Raw genomic sequence first — 11,631 nt, 5'->3', positions numbered from 1 at the left:
GGAGGAGAAAGAAGAGAGATTCTTCAAGATCCTAAAACTAAATGCCTCACTGTCTTAAAAGAGAAGTTTGTTTCTTTTTTTTGGGCTATTCATACTTACCTCGGTGGATGCAGCATCAGACTGATGCTGTATCTGTCCCCTGGCATCTCTACACTGATAACCGAGCCACTGAAAACCGCCGATGGCTCGGTTCTCACTCCTTCACGAGCAGAGCGATGCCGACTATCAGTCAGCATAGCTTCTGCTCTACTTCTCATCGGTCATTGGAGCGCTGAGCCGCGGGGAGCTGAGACGTTGAGACTGCCATCAATCAGGGTAGCTGTCAGATCCAGACCTGGAAGGGGAATGACGCACTGCACCGACTGATGGCAGTGACATCAGCGGAGAGCGGACTTCAAACCGCTCTTTGCTGAAAACGGGTCACAGGAGTGCAAAACGAATTGGACCCCTGTGACCCAGAGGAGAAGCCCAGTCTAAAAAGCTCAGGCTGAACTTCTCCTTTAAGTGCCAAAGCAGTCAAATCTTTCCTTACGATAAAGGAAATATCAGGGACCAGTAGGACCATAGGTCCAAGACACTATTGCGTAGGGCCTGGAATGCAAATGCGGCAACCATGGCCTCTGCTTTGGTATCTGTCTGTATTGCTAGAAATATGGATGTGTGGGTAAATACATTGATGGATCATGTGTCTCGGGGTGCCAAGCCCAAGCAGGTGTTGAAGTCCCTGGAGGTGATTGGCTAGGCAGTGGTGTATTTAGCAGATTCTGCAGTGTAGACAGTCAGAACTACCGCTAAGTCAGCAGCCCTCCTTAACTCTTCCAGGCGAGTGATCTGGGTTAAGGTGTGGGACCAGACATCAAGGGAATCTTTATGGTCACGCTGGACCTAAAGGATGCCCTACCTCCATGTCCCCATCACCCTGGAACATCAGAGCCTTTTGGTGTTCGTGGTCCAATACTGGCAGAGGTAGTTGATCACCTTCAGGGGATTTTCCCGATTTCATACTTGGACAACCTATTGGTCTACAGCCAGTTGAGACAACAATTGTTGACAGACTTGAACAGGGTAATTTTCACTCTTGAACCCCTGGGGTGGATCGTCAACCGGGAGAGGTCCTCCCTGGTGCCATCACAAACAAAGGCATTTTTGGGATACCTTGTGGATTCCAGGGTTCAAATTAGGGTTGTCCCGATACCACTTTTTTGAGACCGAGTACAAGTACCGATACTTTTTTCAAGTACTCGCCGATACCGAATACCGATACTTTTTTAATGTCATGTGACAGTGGTGTTTTTTTTTTTTTTTTTTACACAATTTTTTTTTTTTACAGTGATTTTTTCTTTCTTTTTTTAGAGGGGGGGTAGTGGATTGTCAGTGTGTTTTGTTTTTATTATTTACATTTTATTTTTTTAATTATTATTATTTTTTTAATCAGCCCTGTTGGGGGGGGGGCTTTGGTGAGATATTAGGGGTCTTAACAGACCTCTGACATATCCCCAGTCCCTTTCTCTGCAGCCTCAGCTGAAATGAGAGAAGTTTCTCTCCATTCATAAACTGAAGCATCGTAAACACAGTTCTCAGTTATGTGAATGGACAGAGTCAGGAAATCACTGATTCTGTCCATTCAGAAAAGGTAGGAGCCGGGTTTAGCGGCTCCTACCTCCGCTCTCCATCCTGACAAATTGAGGGGGGAGAGCGTCACGTAGGGGGGGGGGGAGAAGACAGCAGGGGGGAGAGCGGCACAGAGGGGGACAAGAACGCACGGGGGGAGAGCGGCACAGAGGGGGACAAGAACGCACGGAGGGGGACAAGAACACACGGGGGGAGAGCGGCATGGAGGGGGACAAGAACGCACATGGGGGAGAGCGGCACAGAGGGGGACAAGAACGCACGGAGGGGGACAAGAACACACGGGGGGAGAGCGGCATGGAGGGGGACAAGAACGCACAGGGGGAGAGCGGCACGGAGGGGGAAAAGAACGCACAGGGGAGAGAGCGGCACAGAGGGGCACAAGAACGCACGGGGGAGAGCGGCACAGAGGGGGACAAGAACGCACGGGGGAGAGCGGCACAGAGGGGGACAAGAACGCACAGGGGGGAGAGCGGCACAGAGGGGGACAAGAACGCACGGGGGGAGAGCGGCACAGAGGGGGACAAGAACGCACGGAGGGGGACAAGAACACACGGGGGGAGAGCGGCACGGAGGGGGACAAGAACGCACAGGGGGAGAGCGGCACGGAGGGGGACAAGAACGCACAGGGGGAGAGCGGCACGGAGGGGGACAAGAACGCACAGGGGGAGAGCGGCACGGAGGGGGACAAGAACGCACAGGGGGAGAGCGGCACGGAGGGGGACAAGAACGCACAGGGGGAGAGCGGCACAGAGGGGGACAAGAACGCACGGAGGGGGACAAGAACACACGGGGGGGAGCGGCACGGAGGGGGACAAGAACGCACGGAGGGGGACAAGAACACACGGGGGGAGAGCGGCACGGAGGGGGACAAGAACGCACAGGGGGAGAGCGGCACGGAGGGGGACAAGAACGCACAGGGGGAGAGCGGCACGGAGGGGGACAAGAACGCACAGGGGGAGAGCGGCACGGAGGGGGACAAGAACGCACAGGGGGGAGAGCGGCACGGAGGGGGACAAGAACGCACAGGGGGAGAGCGGCACGGAGGGGGACAAGAACGCACAGGGGGAGAGCGGCACGGAGGGGGACAAGAACACACGGGGGGAGAGCGGCACGGAGGGGGACAAGAACGCACGGGGGGAGAGCGGCACGGAGGGGGACAAGAACGCACGGGGGGAGAGCGGCACGGAGGGGGACAAGAACGCACGGGGGGAGAGCGGCACGGAGGGGGGACAAGAACGCACGGGGGGAGAGCGGCACGGAGGGGGACAAGAACGCACAGGGGGGAGAGCGGCACAGAGGGGGACAAGAACGCACGGGGGGAGAGCGGCACAGAGGGGGACAAGAACGCACGGAGGGGGACAAGAACACACGGGGGGAGAGCGGCACGGAGGGGGACAAGAACGCACAGGGGGAGAGCGGCACGGAGGGGGACAAGAACGCACAGGGGGAGAGCGGCACGGAGGGGGACAAGAACGCACAGGGGGAGAGCGGCACGGAGGGGGACAAGAACGCACAGGGGGAGAGCGGCACGGAGGGGGACAAGAACGCACAGGGGGAGAGCGGCACGGAGGGGGACAAGAACGCACAGGGGGAGAGCGGCACGGAGGGGGACAAGAACACACGGGGGGAGAGCGGCACAGAGGGGGACAAGAACGCACGGGGGGAGAGCGGCACGGAGGGGGACAAGAACGCACGGGGGGAGAGCGGCACGGAGGGGGACAAGAACGCACGGGGGGAGAGCGGCAATGAGAGGGAGAAGACAGCATGGGGGGAGAGCGGCACGGAGAAGACTTGTAACTCCACCCACCACCCAATACCGGGAAATGCTTGGTATCGGTACCGATACCGATACTAGTATCGGTATCGGGACATCCCTAGTTCAAATGCTTCTTCTACCTCAAGAAAGGATAGCGAAGGTTTCAGGGTTTGGAAGGCAAAGAAGAGAAGTAAATATAAAAACAAAACACGTGGTAATATTATTATTATTATAGAAACTAGAGGGGCCCCGAAATTCCGGCTGCTGAAAATTCTCGGCCAAAAACTGTGTATTTTCATTCGGCCAAATTATAAAAACAGCCGATACCGAAAAGGGCGTGGATCGCCCCGGGTGCCGCCCCTCCCTCCTCGCCGCAATATTCAGGTTTTATGGAGCTCAATTGCCCGGCCGCAGTAAGTGTCCCGCCTCCTGTGATAGGACGGCACACTGATCCAATGGTGGGACGGCAATTCAAATCCAGCTCCGTGACACACGGAGATCGCTGCTGATGCGGGCACTGGTGGGGCTGCATATGATGGGCACTGGTGGGGCTGCATATGACAGGCACTGGTGGGGCTGCATATGACGGGCACTGGTGGGGCTGCATATGATGGACACTGGTGGGGCTGCATATGATGGGCACTGGTGGGGCTGCATATGACGGGCACTGGTGGGGCTGCATATGACGGGCACTGGTGGGGCTGCATATGATAGGCACTGGTGAAGCTGCATATGATGGGCACTGCTGAAGCTGCTGGGCACTGGTGAAGCTGCATATGATGGGCACTGGTGGGGCTGCATATGATGGGCACTGGTGGAGCTGCATATGATGGGAACTGGAGGGGCTGCTGGGCACTGGATGGGCTGCTGGGCACTGGTGGGGCTGCATATGACGGGCACTGGATGGGCTGCTGGGCACTGGTGGGGCTGCATATGACGGGCACTGGAGGGGCTGCATATGAGGGGCACTGGTGGAACTTCATATGATGGGAACTGGTGGGGCTGCATATGACGACACTGGAGGGTCTGCTGGGCACTGGTGGGGCTGCATATGATGGGCACTAGTGGGGCTGCTGGGCACTGGTGGGGCTGCATATGATGGGCACTGGTGGGGCTGGGCACTGGAGGGGCTGCTGGGCACTGGTGGGGCTGCATATGACAGGCACTGGTGGGGCTGCATATGATGGGCACGGGAGGGGCTGCTTGGCACTGGTGGAGCTGCATATGACGGGCACTGGTGGGGCTTCATATGACGGGCACTGGTGGGGCTTCATATGATGGGCACTGGAGGGGCTGCATATGACGGGCACTGGGGGTGGGGGGGGCTGCATATGACAGGACTGGTGAAGCTGCTGGGCACTGGAGGGGCTGCATATGACGGGCACTGTTGAAGCTGCTGGGCACTGGAGGGGCTGCATATGACGGGCACTGGTGAAGCTGCTGGGCACTGGTGGGGCTCCATATGATGGGCACTGGTGAAGCTGCATATGAGAGCTCCTCTGTACAGAGACTGATGTGACTTTGAGGGGAGGGGACATTCTCTGTAAAGAGACTGATGTGATTGGCTCAGTGTACAGCACTATGGTATATGTCGGCTCTATAGAAGGATTAGAGATAAGCTGCTGTTCCCCCCCTCTCATTATTGATCACCTATAATCTGTATTATTCATCGATTCCTCTGTGTTCCCTCCTCACCTCGTCTCGTCTCGACGCAACGGCTTTATCTGTATTTTCCACACAAACACTAGAGGACCAACTAGGTTTAGCTGAGGCTCCGGCTTGCGGCCATTTTGCGTAGGACAAAACGTCATAATAACACTGCATAGGACAGACAGGAAGTCCGCCACTAGAGGCCGCACTGCTCTGTGAAAGGACTCCAGCTGGGGGCGGCCATTTTTCTGTAGATCAAACAATATTGTGTATAGTACACCAGGAAGTCATAGAATATCCTCCTCAGAGTAGAATTAGTATTATCTGTTTTATTATTATTACATGGATGAAATCAATAAACCATTTATTACAATTAGTAACTCATACAATATTTAATAAACGAGTATTAATCTGTATTGTTAGTATATATAATATTAATAAACAAGGTAAAGGAGAACTCCGGGCAGATATTAACCCCTTGAAGACTGTACTATGTACATATATGTCGGTGATAATCCGGGGTGATGGCGCAGCTACAGACATCATCACTTTACTGTTATTATCAGACAATTCTGTTTGTGATGTGATTGTATATTAATATATAATCCTAAAGTTACACTAAGTGATATCCTGATCCTCCGAAACCAATCCGTACAATCCACTACTAAAAGAAGAACTGCAGTCCGCTAACATGATTTGCAATACAAAACATCTTTGCCATTCTGAAGCTTCCCTCCACCCACTTTGCATATTATTTTATATATACAGTGGAACCTCAGATTACGAGCATAATCCGTTCCAGGAGAATGCTCGTAATCCAAAGCACTCGCCTATCAAAGCGAGTTTCCCCATTGAAGTCAATGGAAACAAAAATAATTTGTTCTGCATTGACTTCAATAGGATGCAATACCGCATGTGGCCAGAGGCGGGGGGCGCCAGAGAGCCTCGGAAACGGGCGAACGGCGTCAATCGGTTACGTTCGGCTTTGCTCAGCTCCGGCGCCGCCCCTCACCTCAGGCCAAACGCGGTACTGCACACCGCTTTAACCTGAATCATGCTCGTGTTGCGAGACAACACTCGCAAACCGAGTTACGATTTAAAAAAATACAGTGCTCGTATTGCGAAACGTTTGTTAACCGCGTTACTCGCAATCTGAGGTTCCACTGTACTGCGATTCTGTACTTGCCAAATATGCTGCAGAAATCTCCCTCCACTGAGTCTGGCTGCAGCCATTTTAACTGTGGGCAGCTGAAGCTGCTGCCTGTTCAATTCCTGGATTTACACAGGGGCACACCTCCAGCTCTGCAGCTCTCATTGGCCCTCTTATGACTCACCCCCCCCCCCCCCCTCCTATCCTGGCAAACTGTCACAAGAGTGAGAGAGAGCAAGCTGTGCATGACGTCATAAGCCTAGGTTAATGACCAGACAAGAAACAGGAAGTGGGCTGTATAAGGAAACAGGAAGTGGGCTGTATAAGGAAACATGAAGTGGGCTGTATAAGGAAACAGGAAGAGGGCTGTATAAGGAAACAGGAAGAGGGCTGTATAAGGAAACAGGAAGTGGGCTGTATAAGGAAACAGGAAGTGGGCTGTATAAGGAAACAGGAAGTGGGCTGTATAAGGAAACAGGAAGTGAGCTGTATAAGGAAACAGGAAGAGGGCTGTATAAGGAAACAGGAAGTGGGCTGTATAAGGAAACAGGAAGTGGGCTGTATAAGGAAACAGGAAGTGGGCTGTATAAGGAAACAGGAAGTGAGCTGTATAAGGAAACAGGAAGAGGGCTGTATAAGGAAACAGGAAGTGGGCTGTATAAGGAAACAGGAAGTGGGCTGTATAAGGAAACAGGAAGTGGGCTGTATAAGGGATTTACTGGCAGAAAAAAAAAAACGTTTTACTATCCAAAGTTACAACAAGAGCTTTGTATAGCTCCAGGCGTCTTAAAGCTGAACTGCACCTGGAGAGCTGTTCCCATTAGCAGACAAGATTCTCACCGCTCCAGGTGAGCCCCATAGGCAATCAAGGGCTGTTGAACCACCAAGGTGCTGGCAATGCTAATGATAGCAAAATGAAAAGGACGAAAACTGGACAGACGCACTCCAAAATCACTTAAAAAAGAGATGTCTTTTATTTTTCAACTGTACATACAGTCACTGCAAACCAACAACATACAGTATGGCCGACGCGTTTCGCACTGGCAGTCAGTGCTTAGTCATGGCTGAACTGGTATTTTGATTTCAACACAGATCTGTACCCATACCAACTTGGTATCCCTGTTGTGTAGGATCTGGCCTCCATCTCGCAGCCTCCCGCTGCCGCTTCCTGAACTTAAACTCAGTCTCTCTTGAAGAGTCTTGGGACTCTCTCTCCCACTGGGTCCCATGAACTTCACACAGCCAACTGCTGTATCCTCCGAGTACTACCCACGCTGACCTGCTGGGTCCCTTACTCGACTCTTCAGCCCAACTGCTTTACTCTCTTGCAAGTGTCACTCCTGCTATCCCTTGAAGGTGACAGTTTCCTCTTTACCTCTGACCTTGGTTCAAGCTTTGTCTCTGATGACAGGAAGGGTTGTCCTCCGTTGGCAACTCCGTCTCTTCACCTCCAACAAAGAAGGGTTCTCCATCCGGCAGAACCCGTGCAACTTGGTCAGGCTTCCGACATGAAGCCTCAACTGCCTAGCAACCAGGGAACTCCCGGATGGGCCCCAACTGCCTAGCAACCAGGGAACTCCCAGATGGGTCTCAACTGCCTAGCAACTAAGGAACTCCTGGATAAGCCTCAACTGCCAAGCAACCAGGGAACTCCCGAATGGGCCTCAACTGCCAAGCAACCAGGGAACTCCCAGATGGGCCTCAACTGCCAAGCAACCAGGGAACTCCCAGATGGGCCTCAACTGCCAAGCAACCAGGGAACTCCCAGATGGGCCTCAACTGCCTAGCAACCAGGGAACTCCCAGATGGGCCTCAACTGCCAAGCAACCAGGGAACTCCCAGATGGGCCTCAACTGCCTAGCAACTAAGGAACTCCTGGATAAGCCTCAACTGCCAAGCAACCAGGGAACTCCCAGATGGGCCTCAACTGCCTAGCAACCAGGGAACTCCCAGATGGGCCTCAACTGCCTAGCAACTAAGGAACTCCTGGATAAGCCTCAACTGCCAAGCAACCAGGGAACTCCCGGATGGGCTTCAACTGCCAAGCAACCAGGGAACTCCAGGATAGGCCTCAACTGCCAAGCAATCAGGGAACTCCCAGATTGGCCTCAACTGCCTAGAAACCAGGGAACTCCCAGATGGGCCTCAACTGCCTAGAAACCAGGGAACTCCCAGATGGGCCTCAACTGCCTAGCAACCAGGGAACTCCCAGATGGGCCTCAACTGCCTAGCAGCTGGGAGCTTTCAACACATGTCCACCCAGATAGCACCGAACCTCGATCACCTAACTCCTTCTAAATAAATAGGCTCTTCCGGCAGGCTATAGGGCCCAAGAAAAACCCTGCCAATTGGCTAGAGCAACCTATCCTCTCATATCTCATATTCCGAGTTCATATGCACCTTATCGTTTCAATGCCATAGGTAATAATGCCAGCCAGCGGTCGAGGAGAGAGGTGTATCAAACTCAGAAATAGAAAAAGAATCAGGAGATCCCCTAACAATTGTCTAGGTTAGTTACCACCTAGAAAACTAGATTTGACAGCTTCCCTGTTCAAGGCCAGAATGCTACACAATCAAACAAGATTTGTTAAAAAAAACGCACCGTCAATAGTGCTAGAAGCTCAGTGTAAATGTTAGCGCCACTTTTGATGACGTCTGACGAAACACGGAGCTTGGAGCGCCATCACGTCACTTCCGGTTTTGAATACTTGATCTGTGGAATGCAAGGCGTCCCCGACCAATGGCTGTAACATTTACACTGATCTTCTAGCACTGTTGACAGTGCATTTTTTGATTGAATAAACTCATATGGTTACGGACTCACGCTATGAGTATCATTCTTTTCCCATCCACCGACATGTGAATGGAAGCAGCAGCGGGAGGCTGCGAGATGGAGGCCAGATCCTACACAACGGGGAAACCGAGTTGGTATGTGTACAGATCTGTGTTGTCAAGTCAAAACACCAGTTCAGTTGCTAATGGGAACAGCTCTCCAGGTGCAGTTCAGCTTTAAGGTGCCTGGAGCTATACAACCCATATACCAGTTATCTTTTTTGTGAGTCGGAGTCTGCCACATGCTTTTCCACCTATTCAAAAGGTGCCCTGGCCCTAACTCTCTCTCCCTGGTTCTTTAAGAGAAAATAAATCTCTTATGTTCTGCATCATCAAAGTGTCTGGCGCCCAACTTAATCTACACTACTCTGCATCCACTATGCCTAGTGACCCACACTGTGAGAATGGATGACAACTCTCTCTGGCCCTGAAGTTCATCATCAGCTCTTTATTGGTCATGGCTACAATTGAATACACTCATATTGTTACGGACTCACGCTATGAGTATCAGGGCTTTTTTTCCCAGCTGGAACTTGGTGGAACTGAGTTCCACCACCTCTGGCTCAGGCCCTCTGCTCCCTGCTCACCACTATAGCTTGCAAACTAGAGGTCGACCGATATGGGTTTTTCTCTGGCCGATGCCGATATTTAGAAATCTGGGCGGCCGATGGCCGATATATGATGCTGATTTTTGCGGCTGATATTTTAGGTAGATTTTCTTATTTTTATTGGTGGCACAGGCTCGTGGCACTGGATGGCACCAATTTGCACTGGAAGATGGCACTAGCAGAAGGCACTGATTGGCAGGTGGCACTTATTGGCACTGGCAGGTTGCACTGGATGGCACTGAAAGATGGTACTAGCAGATGGCACTGATTGGCATATGGCACTGGTTGGCACTGGCATATGGCACTAACTGGCAGGCAGCACTAATTGGCACTGGCAGGTGGCACTGGATGGCAATAGTTAGCACTGGCAGATGGCACTGGTTGGCATTGGCAGGTGGCACTGATGGCTTTAGTTGGCACTGGTAGGTGGCACTGGATGGAAGGTGGCACTAATCCGGGGAAATATCCGATTGCCTCTCGGGGGATCAGGAAGGTATTTTTTCCCCTACTGTAGCAAATTGGATCATGCTGTGCTGGGGTTTTTCGCCTTCCTCTGGATCAACTGTGGGTATAGAATTGGGTATATAGGATTGTATGATATTTTTTATTTTTCTATGGTTGAACTGGATTGTCCCTCCTTCCCATTGGCTCTATCCATACTATTCCACCCACCCCCCAGAGCCCCTCCTCTAAGCCAATCTTGACATCATCCAGTACAATGTATGGCCAATAGCCCCGCATTACACCTGAGGACAGAGAAAGACCAGTCACAACTGTGAGCGCCATGTTTTATAGGTTTCATTGAAGACAAGTTAAAGGGTTAGTTTATACCTTTATAGAACAATACTCTCTGCAGTCCACAAACACTATTCCATTTTGGCTCCTCCCATATTGTCGGACAGCAGTGCATGGAATGTGGCCAACACAAATTCTTCTGATAGTTGTCACACCTCCATTTCATCCTCTTCTCTAGGACAGACCACCGATGGGGCTAGTGCCCCCTTGTGGTACAGAAGAGAACTCCATCCTTCTGAGTCCCACCCATGAAGAACCTTGAATCTTGTCATCACAGATGACCTCAGCAGCTGAATCCATCTGTCACGTATCTGGTTTCCAGAGTCTGATGCAGGGTAGCCTCTCTTACGGCTCTGGTTCGCGAGCCACTGGATATGAGACAGCAGACTCGGAACACAGAGTGGTAGGAGTGCCGGGTGGTGATGAGTAGATGTAGGAACGCTGGAGTAGAGGATGAGTCAGCGACCCGTACGAAAGCTGCAACTACAGCAGCACAAATAGTTCAGGTATACTGGAATAGCAGAGTCAGACAAGCCGGATCATAACAGGTAACATGCAGGTGGAGAGCTGAAGAATAGTCGGTATAACAGGCAGGAGGATCTGGCAACAGAGAGGGCGGGCGGATGGTCAAACAGAGCCGGGTCAGGGTTGGAGAGATGCGAGGAGTCAGACAAGCCGGGTTCAGAGATCAATCAGGATTCAGGTAGAGAAGTCAGACAAGCCGGGTTCAGAGATCAATCAGGATTCAGGTAGAGTAGTCAGACAAGCCGGGTTCAGAGATAAATCAGGTTTCAGATGAACAACAGGTCTCAGATAGGATCCACGTCAGAACTGCAGATCAGGCAGCAATGTGCTACAAACAGCACTCAGTTTTTAAAGGGCTTTTTGGCGCCACGGCCGAATAACGTGCACGCGCGCGTGCACCGTTGATGCACGAGCGCAGGACCCGCAATGGCGCGCCGACAGCCTGGGAGAAGCCTGCATGGAGGACGTCTGCGGAGATGAAGACGGCAAGTCGGTGAGTCCCTGACACCATCTTTCTTGTTGCCACCACTGAGCTTGTCTCCTCACCGAGGAGCACAATGTGCATGTTCAGGGTTTGGCGCTCCCTCTTGTACTGCTAGTTACAGAGATTAAGTTTAGGAAGAGAGAGATAGATGGAAGGAGAGAGAGAGAGAGAATGAGAGAGGTATAGAGAGAGAGAGAGA

Source organism: Rana temporaria, chromosome 1 (genome assembly GCF_905171775.1).
Source record: "Rana temporaria chromosome 1, aRanTem1.1, whole genome shotgun sequence".
Lineage (NCBI taxonomy): Eukaryota > Metazoa > Chordata > Amphibia > Anura > Ranidae > Rana > Rana temporaria.
The sequence above is the reverse complement of the archived record's forward strand: the minus strand, read 5'-3'. Positions refer to the sequence as shown.